The sequence below is a fragment of the Syngnathoides biaculeatus genome, chromosome 7, assembly GCF_019802595.1.
Source record: "Syngnathoides biaculeatus isolate LvHL_M chromosome 7, ASM1980259v1, whole genome shotgun sequence".
In the NCBI taxonomy this organism is placed as follows: Eukaryota; Metazoa; Chordata; class Actinopteri; order Syngnathiformes; family Syngnathidae; genus Syngnathoides; species Syngnathoides biaculeatus.
The window spans coordinates 14,662,619-14,686,484 of NC_084646.1; the positions used below are offsets into that span (position 1 = coordinate 14,662,619).

A 23,866-nucleotide genomic window follows, 5' to 3' on the forward strand; every position below is an offset into this window, starting at 1 on the left:
TAGTCTATTTCCATGCAAGATATTCAAACCCATAATTATTATTTTTATTAATTTTTCATACGCTATTCTCGGTAGGACGTCGAGAGTGACGTCATGACCGAAAAAGAAGAAGACGCTCCAACATAGACAACCAGAGAAGAAGAGAGCGATAAGCACCGCCCCCTCCGCCGTGCATCCCCTTGGTCCTCATTCAAAACAGAACACAGCTGTTGAGGGCGAATTGCCCGCCCGCCCCCTCGTTCCTCTATCCTCCGTCACTGCCTATCCCCGTTCGCCCCTTATACTGTCTCATTAACCCGCTGGAATATCACACAGAAAGAATTTCAACACCCTCGGCTACTCTGGTGAGTGTTATTTTGTTCTTCTTTGGCGAAAGCACTTCGTAACTGTCGACTTGGCTTCGTTGCGCTAGCGCAGCCCCAATGTTGTGTGCTGCTTTATTTCGGAGGGGGTATGTTTGTTTTGACGTGCTGTATCCTCCATCAAAGCAATCAGCGTGCGCGAAGCGTGTGCTGACGTTCATTTGAACATAATGTATATATTGTTTTTTTTTTAAGTCCTTTTAGAAATAAATGGAGCACAACATGAATTTCTAATGTCAGTCCACGCTAAGACAGTACACTAAGGCCACACACAGAAAAACATGACATTAAATATGGCACGGCAAAAGTGTGCTTGGGACAGAGAGTGCCATAAATCGCGCGTTCCCCCCCCCCCCCTTCGTCCAGTTAGCCACATGCTAATCCCGTCCGAAAACGCCTCGGTGTGCTCTGGTAATGGACCCACTTTGGTCGACTGATTTTTGTCTGGAAGCACGGCGGGGGAGGCTATTGGGGGACTTTCAAGGCAAAGACTACGTGTCGTTAGTTTTGGCGGCGAAAGCAGGTTGTTCCGGTGGTGGAAGAGGAGGAACCCCCAAGCACGGTTAACCCATGGGGGAGTGCTTTGGGTGTGGCGGAGGCTCACCCACGAACAATGCTGCGTGTGCACTGCATACAACCATTCCGATGTCTTGTTCCCCTCCCACCCATGGTTTAGGCGGTTTTTCATCATAATCGATCTAGACAGGTCCGACGAGTTGTAAAAGGTTATTAAAAAGAGATACTATTTGTAAAATCGTGCATATGAAGCCCATTGTCAATCGTTTGACATGCAAATTGAATAAAATGTGGTTGTTTTATCAATATTTTACATAAGGCAGTGTATCCCAACCTTTTAATTTGCCAGATTTTGCATGACAACACCATCCAACAACAAAAAATTGTCAATTGTATACCTGCTGGCATCTATTGGACGAGCATTTCATTGGTCTGCCTGTCACTTAATGTCACTGAGATATCCATCCATTTTCTTTGCCACTTATCCTCGTGAGGATGAGGGCAATGCTGGAGCCTATCCCAGCTGTCAACGGGCAGGAGGTACACCCTGAACTGGTTGCCAGCCAATAGCAGGGCACATACAGACGAACAACCATTCGCCCTCACAATCACACTCGGGGGCAATTTAGAGTGTCCAATTAATGTTGCATGTTTTTGGGATGTGGGAGGAAACCGGAGTGCCCGGAGAAAACCCACACCACACAGGCACGGGGAGAACATGCAAACACCACACAGGGCCGGGATCTAATCCAGGTCTTCAGAACTGTGGGGCCAACGCTTTACCAGCTGATCAACCGTCTCGCCTGTGACTGGGACATATAGATTATAAATTTAAAGTTTCTGCCAATTTAAGTGACATTGTTCAATTTCTGGTACCATTTCTGTAAATCACCAATGTATGATACATGTTTCTATACATTAGAGTGAAAGAGAGAAAAAGAGTGACCAAAACCCACCACCCATAGTAGACAAACCCCTAAAATGTTTGTAGAATTGTCCCATAAGGAGCCTCACCATTATTTCAGACCAACTGGAATCTTCCCTCAACATGGTCTGCATGTTATGGAAAGAGTACAAAAAGTGTACGGATAGGTGCGAATAGTTGCGTTTCTAAGTCAATAGCTGTGGTGATGTTAGAAAAATTTGAATGTACCAGAGTTTGCAAAATGGCAAGGTTTCAGTGTACTGTAATTCCTAAGGTTGTGTGTCTTGAACAAAGCGGCCATACTAGCAGTGAGCTGTTTGTAGTGTGCGAGTGCTTTATAATGCTCAACACCCATTAATCTAATGCATATTGTTGTCAATCAATAATGGAAGCGTGGAGTTATTGTCTTTTATTGGTGTATTCATTTGCTACCAGACACTTACATGGTTGAATAATGTGATGTGAAAACAGTTGGTTGTCTTGCGTAGAATTGTATAATTCATTTGAGGCCAAATTTATAAACATTTTCTACTGTACAATATGCGCTTTCCCTAAACCTTTCAAGATTCCAGAGTGCTGAACACTCTGCTCCGCTTAACATATGACACAGTGGTCAAGGGTTCAGACTCGTGACTTGAATGCTTGTTGCTGCTGCGTGTCACAGTAATGCTGAAAGGGCAAAATCAATCTTATTTAGCTTAAGCATGCACACGCCTCCACCTCCACACAGATGTAATAATAATTCATGGTGCCATGCTCTGATATGACCGCTTCCAAAAGGCATTATTTGAGTGATTCAGTATTTAGATACTGTAGTACAGTGGCACGTCCTTCAAAATATACTACATTACAGTCCCTTCAGGTGAAGTTTTGTGTGTTCTAGTTTCAAAACTATTAATACCATTTGGAATTTGATATTGGAAGTAATGAGTTCCTGAGTAGAACTGCTGTCAAAGAATTATGGTAGCAACACAGCTCACAACATCTCTGATAGGCTACTATTGGTATGTGAAACTTGTGACAATATATCTTGGGGCAGTTTTTTTCAGTTTTCTTTCTGGTACATCTCAAGTGCTATCAGGTTGCAGAGAGAGGAACGGTGCACTGCCGTGTTCAGTTATCTCCTGAGATGTTCAATGGACCTTTCTGACTGGCAATCTTCAGCTCCGTCCTCCCCCTTAGCTACAGTTGCCATGCCCCACAATCTTCCAAAATGGTGACTGAACATAACAGGTTTGAACTGGATTCTCTGTCGCGTATTCCACATAATATTGGGGTTTGTTTTTTGCCAATTGCGTCAAACTTGTCCAAGAGAGTTCTACAGAGAGGTCTCAACTATTTCACGCAAGGATATGTACACGGAATTAAGATTTTGGATGGAGCAGGACACAATGTCAGAGTTACGAGACGTTGGCGATCAATGCAAAAAAGTCTGACGCCTCACAAACTTCATATTGAAATCAAACAGGATAAAATAGTGGAATCGTACCGCGCATGTAAAGCAGGGTGAGTACTTTTTACTTGGAAAGATCATGAGTAAAATCATTGTAGTCTTTATAAGTGAGTGGGTGTATTCATTTGACTTGGCTCGTAACGGAACCAATTGCTCTGTCTTAACAGTCTGATGTGATACAAATGGGCAAATTGACATTTCTCTTGCATGACATTGCGCATTTATGTATCACTAACCTGATTCTTCGGCATAAAACATTACACACTGCATTCAGCAGGTCAGTGATACGCTAACAAAGTGAAAGTTGTTCTCTTGCAATGTATAAAGCACTGATAATAATTCAATCAAACTCAGAGAAGATACTTCTACCTCACTTACCTTTGAACATACAACATTGTGTTTGTTGGTATTGTTCACATCTAGTTGTACGTGCGCTCTTCCGCAAGCCTTAATCCATCGTAGACATTTCGTCAACTGTGTTTTAGGCTTTGGAAAATGAATCAACCGGGCCCCTTGTTACCTAGCAGGACATCTTTCATCAGAATTGCACGTTTCCCAAGCGCATCTGATGACCATTTTTCTTTGTAACATTAACTTTCCCAAGCGCACACTACTGACAACACGCATTGCTTGTGGGACAATACGGTGAGAGGGGCGTGTCAAGCCAGATCTGATTGGCTATTATTGTACAAGTGATTGACAGCTGGGAAAGGTCCATTGAGTTCAAGTCTAGAATCTGGTTTGTGTGTGTAATTTTGAGGCAGAAAATGGAATTACAGTGGTACCTCAACTCACAAAACAAAACTGGAGGTACAAGCATGCCTCAGATTAAAAAAAAAAAAAAAAAAAGAGTAAGCTACTGTAATGTCCTTGCATTGACTGCAAGGAGAGCCATAGAGCCCAAGCCGCGAAGACGAAAGTTCTCTTTGCGTCCGGTGTCAACACATTTTAACTCGGTGATCATTGTCTCCAGTGTAGTGAAGAAGCTGCACTTCTTACACTGTTCACAAAGGGAGGAGGAGCAGTGGATAGGCAAAGATGTCAAAGCCATGCTAATTGATAGGCTATCGTGTCATGCAGTTGCAAAACATTGAGATAAGTGATTTGGTGAAACTGTACAATTGTCACAGGTCTGTGTGAAACTTGAGTTGTCATTGAGGGTATCCAACTTTAAACAATAAAATCACAAGCCAATTATTCTGCATAGAGATATAAATATAAACCAGTCCTTCTTTGTGTTTTTTTTCCACATTAAAATGAGGGATTAGTGTACATATGTGCTTGAATATGTACAAGAAATATGTTTCACAAAATAGAAAGCAAAACTATTGCCTATACATAAACTATCCAATTCAGTCTACCAGCAATGTTTTTTTTTTTTTTTTTTTTAAATAGTGCTGAATTTCAATTTTGATATTTGAGATTTGATTGGAGTCACTGATGGTGTAGTGGTACACAAACACGTCTGCCTTTGGTGCTGTCAGCATAGGATCGATTCCCTCACTGTGATGTTGAAATGTGCCTTGCGACTGACTGGTGATCACTTCAAGGTGTAATCCACTTTTGCCCAAAGTTAGCTGGGATAGGCTTGAGCGCTCTCGTGACCATTGTGAGGCTAAGCGGCTAAAAAAATAGATGGATGGATAGTATTATTGAATAAATAGACTTTCCCCCCACCACCAGGACAAAAACATAATTGAAAAAGATAGTCACTCATAGTCACAGATATTTTTGATGATGGAACGTTGACATCTCATATGAGTACTTTAATTCAGGCCTCAACTCCATGTCTCTATTATTCCAAGCTTGATTTAATATAAACATTAAAATTACTGTTCATGTTGAAGGCATCATTTAACAATTATGATTGTTTGTTGAATGGAAATTTTATTGACAACATTTTGAAACAATGGAAATTCAGACACATAATTTGGACACATTGTTCTGGAAGTGCTCCAGCACTTCCGCAATCCTTGTGAGGATAAACAGCTCAAAAAATAGAAGGTTGGATGTTCTGGGAGTGTTTCACTGATTGTATAGTGGCCTTTCAGTGATGGTGTCTATGTGCCCTGCGACTGACTGGTGACCAATTTAGAGTGTAGTCTGCCTTTCACCCGACGTGAGGTGGGATAGGCTCCAGCACTCTTGCAACCCTTGTGAGGATAAGCGGGTTGGACAACGGACTGTTCTGGAAGTAAATTTTTATAATTTTTCAGCTCTACCTACAATACATCCTACAGTGTGTCCAGTAATTTGTTATAAGATGTATTTCTCTATTCTCAAAGCACTTACCAGTACTTTTTTATTTTTTTTTTTATTTTTACAAACAACTAATTTTTTTTTTTTTTTTTTTTGTGGGGCCCAAAGGGAATAATAAGCATTTCAATACATTCCAGCATGGAATTTGATTTGATAGACAAGCTGAGTCACAAGCTTGACCACAGATGGAAAATGAATTTAAGTCAAGATACCACTGCATTCCATTTTGGAATAAGTCTGCAACATAACTTTTCCCAAAATCGACGCGCTATGAATGAATGGCTTCCAGATGCACTTTACAAGCCACCAAGTTCCTCCCGCTTAGTTCTCCTTCCCCGCCATCTTGTCATTTCACCTGCTTGGGTTAACCGAGACAAGATGAGAGCCGTGTGACTTTACAAACCTTAAGTTCTCTCACCTTCTGGACTCCACTAATCCTCGCCCTGCCCAGCCGCGTATAGGTCCATCTGTTGTGTGCTGTCGTAGCTGTTCAGCCCAAGGCCTGGAACTGTGATTAGTAGGAGATTACAGGTATGTGTGTTGTGTGTGCGAGATGAAACTCAGCACCAGAACCTTGGATATACAAAAGGAAAGGCTCAAACATGGTAGGGATTTTGGGTCTTCAACCTCTGCACTTTCTCTACTTGCGCTTATCTACAGTATTCCCTGAATTGCATGCTTACACACTTTGGCTCGTGTTAAATGTCCTACAAGAATATAGTGCAGTTTTCCCAAAGCGGGCCGTAACGTCCTGCTGAACAAATTGTGGCATTGTGGCCATTTTTGACATCCTGTGCCATGAAAGTGGTCTAGAATGTTCCCATGGTAAATGGCAAAGTGTGACAATCTGGGCCACTTTCAGTACCTTTTGGTTCACTTTTAGGGAAACAGTGGACCAGGATGTCCTCAAAGTAGAATAAAATATAATATTGTCTACTTTGGAAGCATTGTGGTGTGGACGAGTGTGTTCATTAAGTGAAGTGGAATATTCTTCACAGTGGACCCAAAATGTTCCTTAGAATAATAATAGCCAAAAATATGAAAAAAATAAAATAAGTGACATTCTGGACTAGTTGGAGAAGCTTCTTGTTCACTAATGGGCTCTAACTGGATCACAATGAGACAAAAATGAAGCAGAAAGTGAAGAATGTCCATACATATTGACAATATTGCCTTTCAATAAATCAGTGCACAAAAATAATAAAATTTTGCTACTTAAAAGTTCCCAGTATGGATGGAATATACAATACTGGTGTGACAAAAAGAGACCCCTTTCTTTCATTCAAACTCCTTTCAGATGAAAATGTTCTTCAGAGTGGATCAGAATATTTTTTTATAGTGGACCTGAATGCCCATTTTAATGGAACAGGGTGATCCTCGAAGTGTACCACTCCCTCGGGTTAACCTGCAAAGTATAACAATGTGTGAGCTGCTCCACTTCGAGGAATGAAGTGTAGCAGAAAAATGTCTTCAAAATGTTTCCAAAGGGAACAAGAGTGTCCTTTTTGGTGCTACTAAACAAAATGTCCTGAAAGTGGACCAGATTACTATCATAGCTTAATGCAGCTGGCTGGTTTGCTTTCTCTCAAATTGCTCTTAGCATCCTTTCGGATGCCATTGAATGTGTATCCCAAAGGTGTTTTTGGTTCTGTATTACTACGCCCTTTTACCTCCACCCCCCCATCCAAACTGTTAATGCGGCTGCTCAGTTGCCAGGGTAACCTTCAGCATGGGTCTGGCACCATAGTTCTGCATAAACGGAGGCGCAAAGTCATATGGCGTATCTGTATCATTATTCCCTTTTTTTTTTTTTTTTTCCATGTGGCTGTTCCCTGAAGCTAGTGTCATGGACACTTAGTTTTGTTGTTTGCCCATGTGTGGGAAGGAGGTCAGATGTAATACATGTGCTCAAGCTTTCACTCGAGGGGACTCTGAGACTGGCACCGTGTTACACCATCTATCTTTTTGCTAGCATAGGAAGACGCTGTGCATATTTCATGTGGTTTCCGCTGCTGCATTTCTTTTTCTTGTGCCAAATATAGTTGAGGTAGGTTGTATAGGAACTGCGGCATACTGTACATTTGTCTTTTTACGCTTTCCTCCCGTACATATTTTTCTTGCGCTCATGAGTGTGTAAAGTGATTCAGCAACATGAGGCAGAATAGATTCAAAGGTAATTTGAGTGTTATAAGGGTAAAAGGATACAGAAAAAAATCTGGGTTCTGTACATTCTTTAGTTTTATGTTCATGGTTAGCTTTATATTCAGTACAGCAACTGAACAAAATGCAGAACATCAGTATTTATCTTATCCTTTTCACATTTAATGACATTTATCCATCCATCCATTTTCTTCGCCGCTTATCCCCATGAGGGTCGTGGGGAGTGCTGGAGCCTATCCCACCTGTCAACGGGCAGGAGTCGGGGTACACCCTGAACTGGTTGCCAGCCAATCGCAGGGCACATCGGGACAAACAGCCGCACTCACAATCACACGTAGGGGCAAGTGTGTGTCCAATTAATGTTGCATGTTTTTGGAATGCGGGACAAAACTGGAATGCCCAAAGGAAACCCACGCAGGCACGAGGAGAACATGCAAACGCCACACAAGCGGGTACGGGATTGAACCTGGGACCTCAGAACTGTGAGGCCAACGCTTTACCACCTGAACCACCATGCTGCCTAATGACATTTAAATGAGAAAAAAATTACCTACTGTAGCTTCATGTTAACCAACAAATGAAAGGTTTAAAAAATAAGTTATGTATTTTGTGAAATATAAAATACATTTCTCTGAAATCTGGACACTAAAAATTGACAACGGTTATCACATAAGGTTCATTTGAATCTAGCAAAGCCCACCAACTTTGGCATCACAAATGTTTGAAATCAAGTTATATATTAATGTCCCAAAACTGAGTTCACAATGAAATTGTCTTGTTTATTCTATTTAGGGCGGCACGGGGGATCAGCTAGAAAGTGTAGGCCTCACTGTTCTGAGGTCTCGGGTTCTGTCTCAGACCCGTTTGCATGTTCTCCCTGTGCCAGCGTGGGTTTTCTCCGGGCACTCCAGTTTCAACCCACGTCCCAAAAACATGTAAAATTAATTGGACACTCGAAATTGCCCCAAGGTCTGATTGTGAGTGTGACCGTTTGTCTCTCTGTGCCCTGCAATTGGCTGGCAACCACTCCGGGGTGTACTCCGCCTCCTGACCATTGACAGCTGGGTTAGGCTCCAGCATTCCCGTGACCCTCCGAGGCTAAGCGGCCAAGAAAACTGATGGATGTATTCTGTTTGTGGAATTTCGACTTTAGTACCTTGTCTTTTTTTTAGGAAACCTGGTGCAGACATGTTAAACAGTAGCTGTTTGAACTATATGAATTGTTTTGCAATAAAAATCAGCATGCCAGCATGCATGTGGCTTTTCAAACAAGTTTTATAGTGTGTCAAAAGCATGTCGCTAGCCACAAAGTTGTTTACAAAGTGGCATCACACAAGAACTAGCTTTGGCGAGCTCTGGCATGAGGCCACGATACAAAGGTACAGATATCTGGATACATAGTTAGCAATTTCAAATATGATATCTTTACGGGTGGAACGGTTCAATTAAAAAAAAAAACTATCGAGTGAACAATTTGATATGGTTTTATTCAGTTTTGGCGGAATTTGATTCGCAACCCAGAAAAAAAAGATACATGTTTTGACATCTAGATGCTACTATTAAACATTGACTTAACCTTATTATATAAAATGACTTTTATATAACCCTATACTGTGAGGCTAAGTGGCAAAGAAAATGAATGAATGTATGGATGTATACTGTATGTGTGTTTATATATAATTTGTATTCTTTTTTTTTTTTAATTATTTAAATACAATACTATTTATTTTGAAGAATTTCTCTTCACAAACTCTGCACAAACAATATTCATACAGCCGTGAGGGGTGTTTCTCATTGTGCCATTCATGCTAGGACCGCCCAGTGGGCGCAGGCAAGCACACACACACACACACTGCTCTTTTTCTGTTTGCTCAGTGCTAACTGACTTTTTAAACTTTTTAACTGAACTGCCGATTGTTGTCAGCTCTTGCACATACCTTGCTGTCTGTACTCCCGAAAGTTTCTTTGTCGCACAGTACCAAGACTGGAACATATAAATTGACTGCAACGACTTGAGAAGAAGCATTATTCTGATGCATTATAGTCCATGGGTATTGCCGACATGAACCGGGTACCTCCTGGTGCCATACTATTTGTAGGTTTCCAATCTGTGGCGGACATTTTGCTGCCGGCTCTGATGTCGTCATCGGACTTGAGATAAGGTAGTAATGTGATGTTTCTTTCAGTGTTTACAGCACCAAGGAATGTTACTTTACCATTGCCATGACTACAAAAGTCGGTTAACGACTGAAAAGCTGTTTAAATGTTGAAATGTGGTTCAACTAGTAATGTCACTCGTATCCACCACTGCTGTGTTTTGTTGTAAACACGTTATCTGCGGAGCACAGAGCAAGATGTAAATCATAAAGCCACAGGCAATCGATTACTAGACTCGTGATATCTAGTCTACAGTTCTACAAGCAGTGTGTCTACGAATCCCTGGTTGATTTAGTATTGGTACGAGTCTGGTACCAGTAGTCGTATCTCTCGCCTTTAGAAAGGGATATCCATCCGCATCTGTTAAACGTTCACAACCTGAACTAGAACTCAAGATTGTTACACTTCTTGCCCCTTACACAGTATGTGATGTCTGGGTCCTCTTCCGTAACAAAAAATCTGGGAACAGGTGCCATTACACTGTATAAAAAGCACAGAGAAATAAACTTTCCTGTGGGTTGGACAGGTTTTTGGTGTCATTGGTCATAGGGTGAAAGGTGAGTTCATGGCTAGGCCCGGTAGGCCTTTTACGGCAAGCAGAATGTCAGCTATGAACATTCCATTCCACTTGACACCTCTGAGCTACTAAGCAATGTGGTGTATCTGGAATGATTGGAGAGGCGGAAGTTTCATCTCGGCTCAGGTTGTATGTTTAAATTGTTTTAGAGCTGGGGATGAAAGGGATTACCAGTAAACTGTTGACTGTAATTCAAATTAACCCAACACTTTCAAATTTGGATTAATTTTATTTATTTGTTCAGCATGTTTATGACCCTTTTAAGGGAACTGAGAGGGTGATGATGATTCAGACCCCTTCAGCATCTCTTCCACCAAACAAAAACATCTATAGCCGTTTTTGATATTATGTTGCTTTGGGAGATGTTCACTCCTTCCATGTCCAGACTGAAAGTAAATGGCGCCTGCACTGACTGGTTTTACGATAGCTATGTTTGTGCCTGTAAAGAAATAAGGTTCATCCATGAGGAAAACCACGGCCAGTGTAGAGAAAATGGAGACTAATCCCTGAAGCCCAGTTAGCCCGGACTTCAGCCCATGAGTAGTATTTAGACTGACTAAAACCTGGATGGAGTGCTTGAGTTGACATGAAATCCTTTTAAATGTTTTTATGTAGCTAAACCTAAATTCACGAGTTGAAAGTGTGGGAAAACTGTCCTCAAAGGACAAATTCGATGTTTAAATGGCCATGTCATTCATACATGTGGCAAAAAAACGTTAAAATGTGTATGTAAAATATGTTAAAAGTTGGATTACATTTTATTTGAGGATGTTTGAAAACCATATGGAGAATCAAAAGTTAATCTTAAAACACAGATGGCAGAATTATAACATGGCCATTCCAACTCCATGAAAATTGTCATAAGAAGATGCCACCTGTTTTTCCTGTGACAGACATTGACCAGATTGCGTAAATCTGTGGTTACTGCTAATAGTAGTTGAACTACACAAAGTGGCACTAAGGAGTGGAAGAAGCATGGCTAATGCGACAAATAAGCCTGAAATTGTGGATCGTTCCCAGATCATTTCGGCCAGCAATATGGGAGACGTTTCGGCTACCTGTTTGAGGATTAAAGAAAAAAAAATCCTAATTAACCACATTTGGGGAAAAATGTTGAAATTAATATAGCAGATGTTATAAGACTCAAGATAAATCCTGAGTGGGATGGATTAAAGAATGGGGCGGGTCATAAGTAGGCCACAGGCCATTCTTTGTCCAATCCTGACTTAGAGCTGAATGGATGCATAATTGAAACAGCTCCATAATAGGCATTAATCTTGATGATTTTGGTTCTAATAAAATGTTCGTGCGTTTTTTATTTTTATTTTGGAGGTTAACTTTCAAGCGCACATTCATAAGTGCAGCCCACTGACTTTCCCCATTATACAAAGAGACAAACACCGCTCCATTTCGCTTCCCCCACGTGTAGTGTCAGGTGCTGGTAACACAGCTTCAACTATCTGAAATCTTGAGTGAGCTAAAGCGAGAGCACAGCAGCTCAGCCCATGTCATGGAAACTTGTGACCTGGCTCCCACCAAAGACAATAGATCTGTTTGAGACAAACAACATTTTACCGCAAAGTCTGGGGCCGTTTTATTCCATTTGGACCTTAAGTAAACTGTGTAAGACGACAAGGCTTTACCCAGACAAGCTTTTATCCCACACTAACTCCTCGTCTTTTTCCAGTCCCGCTCATCCAGATAATTTACATTAGACAAATCTCCGTGTCATCCAAAAACTCCATTTAGGTTTGTGCGACTTGGACAAACCATTTTGTTAGTCTTGGCAGATGTGGTTTTACACGCAAGCAGATGCTTGTACTCCCATGTTTAAAATATGCCTGAAGTGGATTTACACTGCAGATCCAAGTGCCCCATTCCAATTTAATGCCTCTATTCAATGTTTTTCATGTACATTTCAATTAAGACATATCGGGAAGTACTGGGTTTAGATTTGGTGAACAACAATCTGTATACCAAATTGCAGCCAAGCAACTCCGCAGGCATCAGCAGCAAGATGCAAAAACTGTACACCCAGGAATTTGGGTGGCTCACCCGCTCTACTACAGCACCTTTGATTGTTAGCAGAGGATTCTGGGTGTGCCCTCTCCTGAAGTCCACTATGATCTCCTTGGCCTTTTCCATGTTCAGGTGGAGATTGTTATCCTTGCACCACATCGCCAAGTGGCTCACCCCACTCCTGTAACTTGTCTCATCATTGTTGACGAGACCCACCATAGATGTGCTATCTGCAAACTTGATTAAGAGGTTGGAGTTGGATGTTGGTGTACAGTCCTTGGTCATCAGAGTGAAGAGGAGGGGACATTGCACACATCCGTGTGGGGGTCCCTGTTTTCAGAATGATGGTGTTGGAGGTGTTTCTGCTGACTCGAATGACCTGCAGTCTCCCCGTCAGGAAGTCCAAAGCCAGTTGCACAGGGAGGTGTTGAGTCCCAACTATTTTAGTTTGAGGATGAGCTGCAGGGGGATGACTGTGTTGATTGCTGACCTGAGGTCGATGAACAGCATTTTACATGCGAGTCTTTGGTCTCCAGGTGGGTGAGGGCTAAGTAGAGAGCAATGGACATAGCATCATCTGGAGAGCGGTACGGCCGATATGCAAACTGTTAGGGGTCCAGCGTGGGAGGAGGGAGGATCTGATGTGCTCCATGACTAGTCGGTCAAAGTAATAATTATGGAAGTGGGTAAAACAGGGTGGTAGACATTGTAGCAAGAGGGAGATAGCTTCAGTCATATATTTGGGATTTTATGAACTTTATAGTTTTCATCCACATTTTGATGCTTTTGTGCATTTTTTTTTTCTCAAGTTGCTATTGCGCATATCCCACTTGTGCTACTTGAGAACAACAAATGGGATTTGATATTTTAACTATGCAGTCTGAATCCAGCCTAGTAGACATCCAGCTCTCTGTTTCATAGCATTGTTAGCAGCATGCGGATGATAAAACCTTTAAGTCATCTTTTCAGTTTCTACTTGAGTCTGGCAACATGTCACATTAGCCACAGACATAACCACAGCTGTCACCTGCCTATATTAGGTAGTGTTGAATTTAAAACACCACTTTTTTTTTTTTTAACGGAACAGAAATAAATACAAGTGACAGCTATTTATCATACCAGTATGCTGCTTACATAGCAATACTTCAATACGTACAGAACCCAATTTAATTTGACACACGAGTGCAGAGTTTTAAAAACATTTCGACACTCTGTCACATGAGCCTCATTGAAGAGAGGTTGTTGATGAGGAATTGCGAATGCGTCAGGCAAACTAAATATCTGCAGGGTGCGGAGAAGAAGCTGTTATCCTTTTCAGGGTATGAGCAAGCACTTTTGTTGGTGGGAAGACATTGCACCACAAACGTCACTGTAATTAAGTCGACTGGGATAAAGTTGAGACTGAACCTGAAGTTTTTAAATGATTGAAAACAAGACTGAATGATGTTTTTAATGTCTATGTGCATATTCAAAATGCTCAAGTTATGTAAACATAAGGTGGAGGTGAAAGAATAATTAAGTACAACTAAGTACTCTACACCAAAACCTTTAAAACCAAACCGTTTTAATTTGGAAAAAGCACTCAAAAGTCACTTTTCCAAAGTCTGTGATATATTGAGCAATTTTTTCACAGTTTGAAATAGTTCCCAGGGGTCTTAATAATAGGAATAGAGAGAGACCAACTTTCAAATATGCCAATTATTGGTATTTTGATGTATGTCAGAATAGGCTTGAAGACATTCAGGGACCTTTTTTCTATGCATTTACCCATCAATCCACCCATCAATGGCCTAACAAAAAAAATCCCTACCTTTCTTTGATACTACTACACTGACAATTTTCATAAACGATTAAGGATCTGCCCCTATCAACGCTTATCTGTCAAAAAAAAAAAAAACAACCTCAATGCCACACTGTTTTTTCCTTTTTTGCCTGCCAGTGCTTTAGATACATTGTCCCCATACTCTGGACAATCTCAAGATGGCTCTGGATCTTTACCCAGCCTTGCTTATCAATGTCATGGAAATATGGCAACAACGATAATTAATTGTTGGTCGATGGTCTATGTTTAGCAACAAGTGTTTAAAGCAGGGAGCGTTTGAGGGACTTTGGAGCAGTGGAGGCCAACACCGTGGCCGGAAACTGTCTTTCCTATTTTTAGTCAATAGACCAATGTGTGGACACACATGCCGAATGCCTGTAGTTTCTTTTCAGGTCAGAACAGGTTGTTTCGTTCTTGTCTGCATGTGTGTTTGTGCGGTATGAGTGATTGTGCATGTGATTGATTGTGTCTGGGGTGTGTGTGCGTGCTCTCTTGTGCATGTGATTTTGTGCATGTGTTGGTTTGTGTGTGTGTTACGTGTAATATTGCCTTTGTTTGTGACTATCCATGCATGTGTCCGTCTGCGTCAACTTGGCTCTCTGTGTGTGTGCATGTTGCCCCTTGCTGAGCAGCTTGGTGGAGTGGGAGGGTCAGCAGCTGGTGCAAGGGGCTCATTTAGGGGAGCGAAGTAGAAGTACTACAGCTGTTTCCCTTCAAGTCTTAGCTCTTGCGCTGCTTTCATTTGTTACACACACACACACACAAACACCGACAGAAACAGACAGACGCAAAAAGAAATCTTTCCATCCCTTTTACAAGCCGCTCATCCTCATGAGGGTCACGTGAGGGCTGGAGCCTCTTATAGCTGCTATCTTATGGAATGAGAATGGGACGCTCTCTCTCGCGCACACACAGACATGTCCACATTAGGAGTCTGATCTTCTCGTCGTCTGCACTTCCTCTTTCTCACTCACGAGTTGCAACTTTTCATTTTAGTTGGTTGTACTTCCTTTTTAGATCATTGCCACATCTCTAAAGTCTCCAAAGTTGAATGTCCCAAAAGTGGTGTGAAGTCTGGAGTTCAACCAGCTTCAAAAAGGCAAATTAAGCTCTCAGTTGAAAGCCTCACGATACTTGACGTTTTGTGTTAAAAACTTTATTTTTGGAGATGAGTCCTTATTCAATAGCTTGTATTTCCTGACTAGCTTTTGTAAAGTAAAGCTGGGTACACACATACTGATTTTTAACGTCTCTTGATTTTTTTTTTTTTTTTTTTTTTTTTTTTTTTTTTTTTTTTTTTTTAAATGTAAAAGACCCCATGCATGTTGCATGATGAGGGGACGAGAGCAAGCGTTCTTACTTAGTACGTATCACCGACACAACTGTTGCTTTGCAATTTGTGTGTGGCAACAGCGCAAGCTTCAGTGAGCTTTCAAAAGTAGGTGTGAAATTAGAACAATTTAAAACAACTGCTGTTTGACTTTTCTTTTTTTCCCCCCATTTTAAATGACTAGATGGAATCTTGCCTGCAATTGGGCTGTATATTCCCAGTAGCAGTGCGGCTGCCTTTTGTGTTGCAAGTTGTAATTGTGCATTTAATCAGACCCTGGAGACAAGGCGATGCCATGTTAGAGGAAGTCATGTGTGTTGTGCTGTGTCTGCGTATTTGTGCACAGATACCGGAGGCTTGTGATTTCTGTATTGCTCTATTCAGCGGCTTCGTAATGATCTTAGATCAAAACTAGCCTTACAAAAAGGAATGAATGTCAAGTGTCAACAACATCTTATTGTCCTAGCCCTTCCTATGGGTGGGTGCGTTCTTGGCATAAAAGCTAGACCCAGACAGCTGGCGGCGGCCACCAACATTTGTACACATACAGGATATACAGTACGTGCATTTTGTTTTACCATAATATGCAATCATATTATTTGTACCTGTGGCTATAAAGCAAAGGGGTGCGTTTGTGAGCGAGTTTCTGCCACCAAAATACACAGGTGGAGCTCAGTAAATATTGTTCCCCAGGATCCTCTCAACATACTGACATGCTCTGCTTTACTGTCGCATGTTTCCTCTCTTTGTGGCAACCCAGTCCTCGACAATCGTGCCATGTTTTTTTGTGGTTTAATGCTGAGCCTCAAACTCTTATACAGGGTCAGAATTGTTATGTTAGTGCAGCTGTGCAGTGTCCAATTGCTTGGTGTGTCAATAGTTTTTTTATTTTTACAACCGTCCACTTCAGTCATGTTCGGCTTGCTCACTCAATTTGTGGCAGGCCTAACCGCTAGGGTTCTTGAACATTTTGGTACCTGGAGGTCCTCTTACAGTGGAGAGAATTAAAGAGCTGCCTATTTTTGAGAGAAGTTGTAGTATTGTGGGGGGGAAAAAAACATTTAGGGAAAATGTTGTAATAATACAAACAATTCAGTGTAATAAAAATACATACAGCTTTTTAGAGTTTTTTTTTAACAAGAACAAAGATGTTGCAATAGTCGGTTATGTTATTGGAATAGTAATTTTTACGAGATGGTCATAATACAGTATAATATCAAAGGTTGTAAAGCATTGGCCTTACAGGTTCGATCTTGGCCCTGCCTGTGTGCAGTTTGCAAGTTCTCCCCGTGCCTGCGTGGGTTTTCTCCAGGCACTCTGGTTTCCTGCCACATCCCAAAAACATGCAACATTAATTGGACTCTCAAATTGCCCCTAGGCATGATTGTGAGTGCGACTGTTGTCTATTTCCATGTGCCCTGCGATTGGCTGGCAACCAGTTCAGGGTGTACCCGACCTCGTACCCGATAACAGCTGAGATGGGCTCCAGCATTCCTGCGACCCTTGTGAGGATAAGTGGGTAAGAAAATGGGTGGATGGATAAAGTCTAATCTAGTTGAGTAAATTTCAAAAACAACTGTTTTTGCCTGAAGTCACCTGGGTTAGGTGACAGTACACTGGCAAACCTAGTGAGGATAAGAGTTACTAAGTTGAAAGAATGAAACATCAGAATCATATTTAAGCTTTATTTAGGCCAAAGCTAAACATGGGAGGTGTAATTTGTTCATTATGGAGGTATGTATCTTTTTAAAAATACATAGTTTAGTCAAAATTATTTTACTGATTGCCCCTAGCTACAGCTCGTGGACTGTTTGAGAACCACTGCTTTATAGGCTGAGCCATGTGAACGTCGCCATCTTTTACTCCTCTCAAACAATGTGATACATGCAATTTTACATAATTATAGGGTTCTGACAATAAAACTAAAAGGGTATATCAAACCTGTAGTTTTTCTTGTAATGCTGACAGCATTGAGACTGACATTAGCAGCTTTGCATCCAAACAGGCTCTTTTTGACTGGTGCTATTTATTGAAGGATCTGAGCTGAGTCGGCCAACTTAAATGAGGGTATTTCCTTGCTGCTGGACAATTGCAGACATTGCTGTTAAATATTAAAGATCATTTGTGGCCTAAATCGCTTTAAATATATGTGAAACCAGTGTTCAAAAAATGTACTTATTATTATAGTGAAACAGACAGCACAGTGGTGCAACTGGTTAGAGCATTGGCCCCACAGATTTGAGGACCGGGGTTCAAATGCTGGTCCCGCCTGTGTGGAGTATGCGTGTTCACCCTGTGCTTGTGTTGGTTTCCTCCGGGCAATTCAGTGTCCACATCCTAAAAACACACAATAATTGGCCCTAAATGAAATTGCGAGTGTGGCTGTTGTCTGTCTCTGTGCTCTGCGATTGTCTGTCAACCAGTTCAGGGTGTAGCCTGGCTCCTGCCCGATGATAGCTGGGAAAGGCTCCAGCACTCCTCGTAACACTTGTGAGGATAAGCGGCTCAGATAATAATGGAAGAATAGTGAAATAAGAACCAAAGCTGACTCAAACACTCTTTTGTAATGTCTTCCTAGTTTAGATCTTTAACGTCTTCCTAGTGTACATCTTTGTAGTCATTTAGACAATGTTATTACAACAAAATAACATTTTTTGTTGTAGAGTTTATCACTGGCCATCCTTGGGAAGCGTGTTCACAGTTTACTTTCTGCCTTTTTGAACTTGATGGGAAGGTTTGAGAAAGAAGGCTTTGTCACATCAAAGCTGTTTGTTTGTGTGTTGAGCCCTGAACATAATTACTAGGTCTGTCAGGTTGAAACACGTCCTACCTCTTTAAATCTACGTCTTGCACAAGAGCCCAGAGGGCCCACCCAGAAACCTCACCCTGGGAAAAGCCAAGTGTCTGTCTCGAGTTCCAATGGGATGGTGGAAGAATAAACACCTTCAGTCGACTTTCTCAATCCAAGATTTTCTTCTTTACATCCGATACAAGTGTTGTATGTGTCTGATTTGATTAGATTTTAGTTTGCTGTTGTGTGAAGCTGTATTGCATCTGTGCTGTTCACTCAACTGTGACATACTAAAGTCAAATTTACTTTTTATCTTATGTACATAAATAGTTGGGTGTCTTGAATGCCCACCTACATGTCAAGTGTCACGATAACCAAGTAGATCTGTTGTGAGCTGCCCATTTCTGAACATTTCGGTGAGAAAGCACTTCAGAATTTTGTCGGATCATGACGCCACACGTGACGTGGTTGTCCGATTCCGCAGCTTGGCTGGGTCAACAATCTATTGATGATGATCAAGTGATGATTGCAGTACGGTGGCGATGTAACCCAAATTTGTATGCAAGTTAGAACTTGCACTAACCCAGAAAATAAAACCTGAAAGCATCATAAACTGAGGACTTTGTGATGGAGTATTTCTATCGCATTGAAAATACAATAATTGCTTTCTTTTTGGAGGCTCGTTTGCAATGACTGTTTTTAGTTTTAGGACTCAGTTACTGTCCTTTAGTCAAGTAACAAAAGCTGCGTGTACATACATTAAAAATATACAACTGATGTAAACATTTTATTTTAGTCCAGGATAAAGGAGTGATTGCACTTAAACTTCATCATTTGGTCTTATGAGTCTGCGTGTATCTGATAATATGGGAGTAAAAAGACGCTAGTGCAAAGATGTCAAAGTGGTGACCCAGGGCCCAGATTCAGCTCACCAGACCATTTTATGTGGCCCTCGAAACCAAGTATGTGCATCCACTTTATATTTCCAGCTAAAATTCCAAAATTAAAAGATTTGGATCTATTGCAAGTATTTTATTAGTTACTGATCCTCTTGTTAAAATAAATTAAATAATACTGATAGTCGAACAAACAGGTTTTACTGGCTTCTGATTTCAAAAGTACTTATCCACCACTTTCTCTATATATGAGGTGATCACACAATCATTTGGGTTCACAGATAGAACAGCCCTCCAAGAGCGACCAGAACAACGACATGGTCTGTGACAAAAATTAGTTTGGCACCCCTCCTCTAGTGTGTGGCAGTTAGCAGCCAGTTTGTAACCGCACATCCCATTTTGTCAGACTGCCACATTTAGGCTAGTTTGTCTCTAGCAGAGGTCTGTACTGCGCGCCATTGTAGCTATCTTTGTAAACACAGCTCTTTAGTTATACCGTACTTGCGCAGCAATGTTGACATTAGGCAATCCTCGGAGAGTCATCGAGGAAAACATCCAGATGCTATCTTGTTTCCTCTGACCGCCTCGCTGCCCTATATTGTTCCGCTGCCCTTGTTAACAGTCCGGGCACTTGCACCATTTCCTCCCCTCCTCCTCCTCCTTCATCCTTTTCCCTCATTCATCATTCAGCATTGCTCTCATCGGGCGACTTGAACTAGGGCTTGCTGCCTGCCTTCCTGCCCAGGCAAAAAATCACACAGCCCTGCCCTGCCACATGCCACCACTTATAACCTTTGCAACATGTTGGCATATCTTTTATTTACTGCAAAGCAGAGTTGGGGAAACGCTTGGGTAAGACTTGGGTTGTCAACTTTACTGAGATATGTTGTGACTAAAGAAGATTATGGCACTTGATTTATGACTTGCTTAACTCAAGTAATGACTTAATCTGCTTGATTTTTGCCACAGTAATTTAGGACTTGCTTGAAACTTGAAGTTTGGGAATTACTTAACATAATTTCTCATCTATAATGCAAAAATTTTACCAAAAATATTTTCAATTATATTCAGATTAAAAATAAAATCACATTTTGTCGTATACAGGTACATAGGGTGGTAAAAAGATAATTTACATTTCAATGTTATTCTAATGTAACACATTTATATGTATTATGGTAATGTGCGCTGCCAACCTGAAATTCCTGACTTCATCAAGAGTTTGCAATTTTACGATCGTTAGCATAATCTATTTGTTGCTACTGCACCAAACATCAGAAACTGCTGCACGTGTTTGTTTTAACTTAAGCTTAGACAAAAAAATGTCGACTAAGAGTTAGTTATGCAGCCAAGGATGTGTAATGTAGTGGATAAAATGCACTATGCACAAATGTATTATGCACAAATATTTAATGCAAATAAATGTTTCTACACAAAGTTTGAGTTAAACTGTTTTATTTAAGACTGTAATACATGTTATTAACTGTATTAATATAATATTATGCCATAATTCAGCATTTATTTTTAGTTGGTTGAGTGATTCAGTTCTGGTGATTATTGGAACCAGGACAAGTGTATCCTCTGGCCTATCCCGAGATATATATTACCGCTACATCAGCACATGCATAAAGATTATTATTATTAATGGTTGTTGTACTGACATTTTTGGGGAAAAACAACACAAGTACAAACCTAGCAAAATAGAAATGGAGATAATTCCTAATATTTTGGGCATATGGGCAGCAGCAAATTGGTGGTGCGCATTGTATATTGGGAGAAGGGTTTTCCTGATTATTTTTTTTTCCTTTTTTTTTTTTCTTTTTTGTGTTTTTTTTTTATTTTTATTTTTTATTATTTTTTTAGGTCCACTTTGGGGTGCACATTATACTTCAGGACGCATTATCCATGTGAAATTACGGTAAGACGTACAATTTCACTTACTCCCCCTCTGCAGAGAAGCACCAAACCCCAAACTTTAAATGATGTGGCTTAACGCATTTTCCTGATCATCATATCTGTTCTTAGCTTCCCTTTAACTCACCAAAATCATAGCCACTCTTCATTATATTTTAATAGGGTTTTATTAGGCTTTACACGATCAGGATTTTTGAGGATCAACAAGTTTAAGAAAAAAAAAAAATTCACAAAATGGAGCAATGAGTCTAATTTTAAACATGCTGCCATTATATTGAACAGATGATCTGACCAGAGTAGCGAATTCCAACCTTTTTGAAGCCAAGGTGGTTTCCAGTACTTCACAAATGAAAAATTTCATGGGACACATAAAAACAAAAATGTCACAAAGTATATACATTAATTTCTGTATGTACTTACTGCCATCTAATGGAAGACCATTAATTTAAGTCTGTTGCTATTCATCACCATCATAAATGGATGAAAAAAATACATTATTTATTGTATATCTGTTTTTTGAACAAATTAAATACACGAGTATAAACAATGAATAAACAATTGCCGGAGTTCATCTTTTACATTAATTTGCTGTCTCCTTCTTCACATCATCAATCAACTAATTGTCACACAAGTACCACTGTCAGGCTAACGCAGTTTGTGTCATATATATGCCGCCGGTTTATAAACTTTCTGTGGCGGGGGAAAAAAGGTTTGATTTTTATTTCGAGAGTCTGCTTGAGAGTCAGAATGCTACTGTACTCTCATGCAAATAAATCACTTGAAACTGGTTGTTGTCAGCAGCTCGGCCTTTGTGTTGACGCCATTTCCACGAAACGTCCTTCATCGACCAAGGCGAGCCGTAGTCCTTTTGCTTAAGTTCTAATCATCAAAAGAAGAGATCTGTAAGAGTTGGCGGCAGGAGAAGGAAGAGGGGGTGAGCCGCATATATATATATATATATATATATATATATATATATATATATATTAAAAAAAAAAAAAAAGCATAATCACATCCCACGGTGAAAGTGGCTGCCAGGATAGGGATTTAGAACCTTTTCAGAGTTTGCCAGATTTGCACGGTCTGTGGGATGTTTTAAGGTGACGAACTACTTTGCTGGCCAGCAAGAAGTCATGGGCCTGCACCATAAGAAGGCACCCACCTTTAGTGCCATACTTGCTTGTTTTGATTTTAATTATTTTGGTTATACCATGGTGTTTTTCCTACAAATATTTACTGGATTTTTTTTTTATTTTTTATTTTTTTTATTTTGGGCCTCAAAAGGTTTCCATTCATATATTTACAGTAGTTGAAAGTGATCATCCATTTCCATCCGTTTTCTTCGCTGCTTATCCTCATGAGGGTCAAAGGGAGGTTAGCTGTAGCCTATCCCAACTGTCATCGGGCAGGAGGCAGGGTACACCCTAAACGGGTTGCCAGCCAATCGCAGGGCACATAGACAAACAGTTGCACTCACAATCACACCAAGAGGCAATTTAGAGTGTCCAATTAATGTTGCATGTTTTTGGAATGTGGGAGGAAACCGGAGTGTGCGGAGGAAACCCACGCAGGCACAGGGAGAACATGCAAACTCCACACAGGCGGGTCCGGACCTCAAAACTGTGAGGCCAACGTTTTATCAGCTGATCCACCCTGCTGAAAGTGATCATACAAGTGCAATTAATTTTAATATACAGTGGTCAGCTTTTCTTTACACACTGACATTTAAAATCTCACACCACTTTGCGAGTTATTGCTTGAGCCTCGAGCAACTTAACTTGCAACAAGAACAACTTGGAAAGCATCCTAGATGCATGGTGGGGTGTGAAATTCCGTTATGTTCTGAACGGACTTCTCAGATTAAACGCAACCATGGTGCCTCTGTGGGAATCAGCCAGGGAGCCACCAATCGCTGTTTTTATAGCTGAACGGATGAGGGTTTATCCAACTCTTATGACATGTAGGTACATGCTGTGTGTGTGTGTGTGTGTGTGTGTGTGTGTGTGTGTGTGTCCATTTGCGCTTGTGCAACATGGGTCGTGTCTGTACATGGGCCTGTAACAGGCCGTGTGCCTGTAAAAGGTCATGTGTGTGCGCTTTACAAGTTGTGCACGTGTATGTGCGTCACAAGTTGTGGTTGTTGGTAACAAGTTGTGTGTGTGTGTGTGTGTGTGTGTGTGTGTGTGTGTGTGTGTGGGTAGGTGGGTGGGTGGGTGGGTGGGTGGTTGGGTTGCGTGTGTGTGTGTGGGTGTGTGTGGGTGGGTGGAAGTGAGGGAGATCCACAAAGATCAATAGCACGCTCCCCGGGAGGACCGCTGTTAATGAAGAGCCATTGATAAAGACGCCCTGCTGCTAAACAAAGAAACCCTGGTTGAAGTAGTAATCACCTCCCTCATAGGCAGCACTGTGCTTGTGAAGCAAAAGAGGAGGGCACTTCTTTTAACAGGCTGTCATATCCTCTCTGCAACACACTGACCCTTTTTTTTTTTTTTTTTTTTTTTTTTTTTTTTTTACCCGCCTGACTTTGGCGCATCGACGACAAGCTTCCCCGACGCATCGTTTCCCGCTGTGGCCAGACCAAACAATGTGTGCATGCATACATAGCGTGTTTATTTTACACACCCAACAGAGGTGTGTTGTAAATTAAGGATGCTATTTTTATCCTTTTGACACAGCTTTGAACCCTAG

The 23,866-nt window shown here is 41.0% G+C and overlaps 1 protein-coding gene across 3 annotated transcripts in view; it reads left to right on the plus strand.

Moving 5' to 3' along the window:
- The first annotated feature begins 152 nt into the window (after positions 1–152).
- Positions 153–23,866, plus strand: part of ralgps2 (Ral GEF with PH domain and SH3 binding motif 2) — an 88,121-nt gene continuing 64,407 nt past the window's right edge. For 2 of the 3 annotated variants that reach the window (XM_061825439.1, XM_061825441.1), the window contains exon 1: positions 153–344. The gene's annotated coding sequence lies outside the window, so the exon portion shown is untranslated. Of the gene's footprint in view, positions 345–21,127; positions 21,183–23,866 lie in introns of all 3 variants that reach the window. The other variant, XM_061825440.1, reaches the window with a different exon arrangement.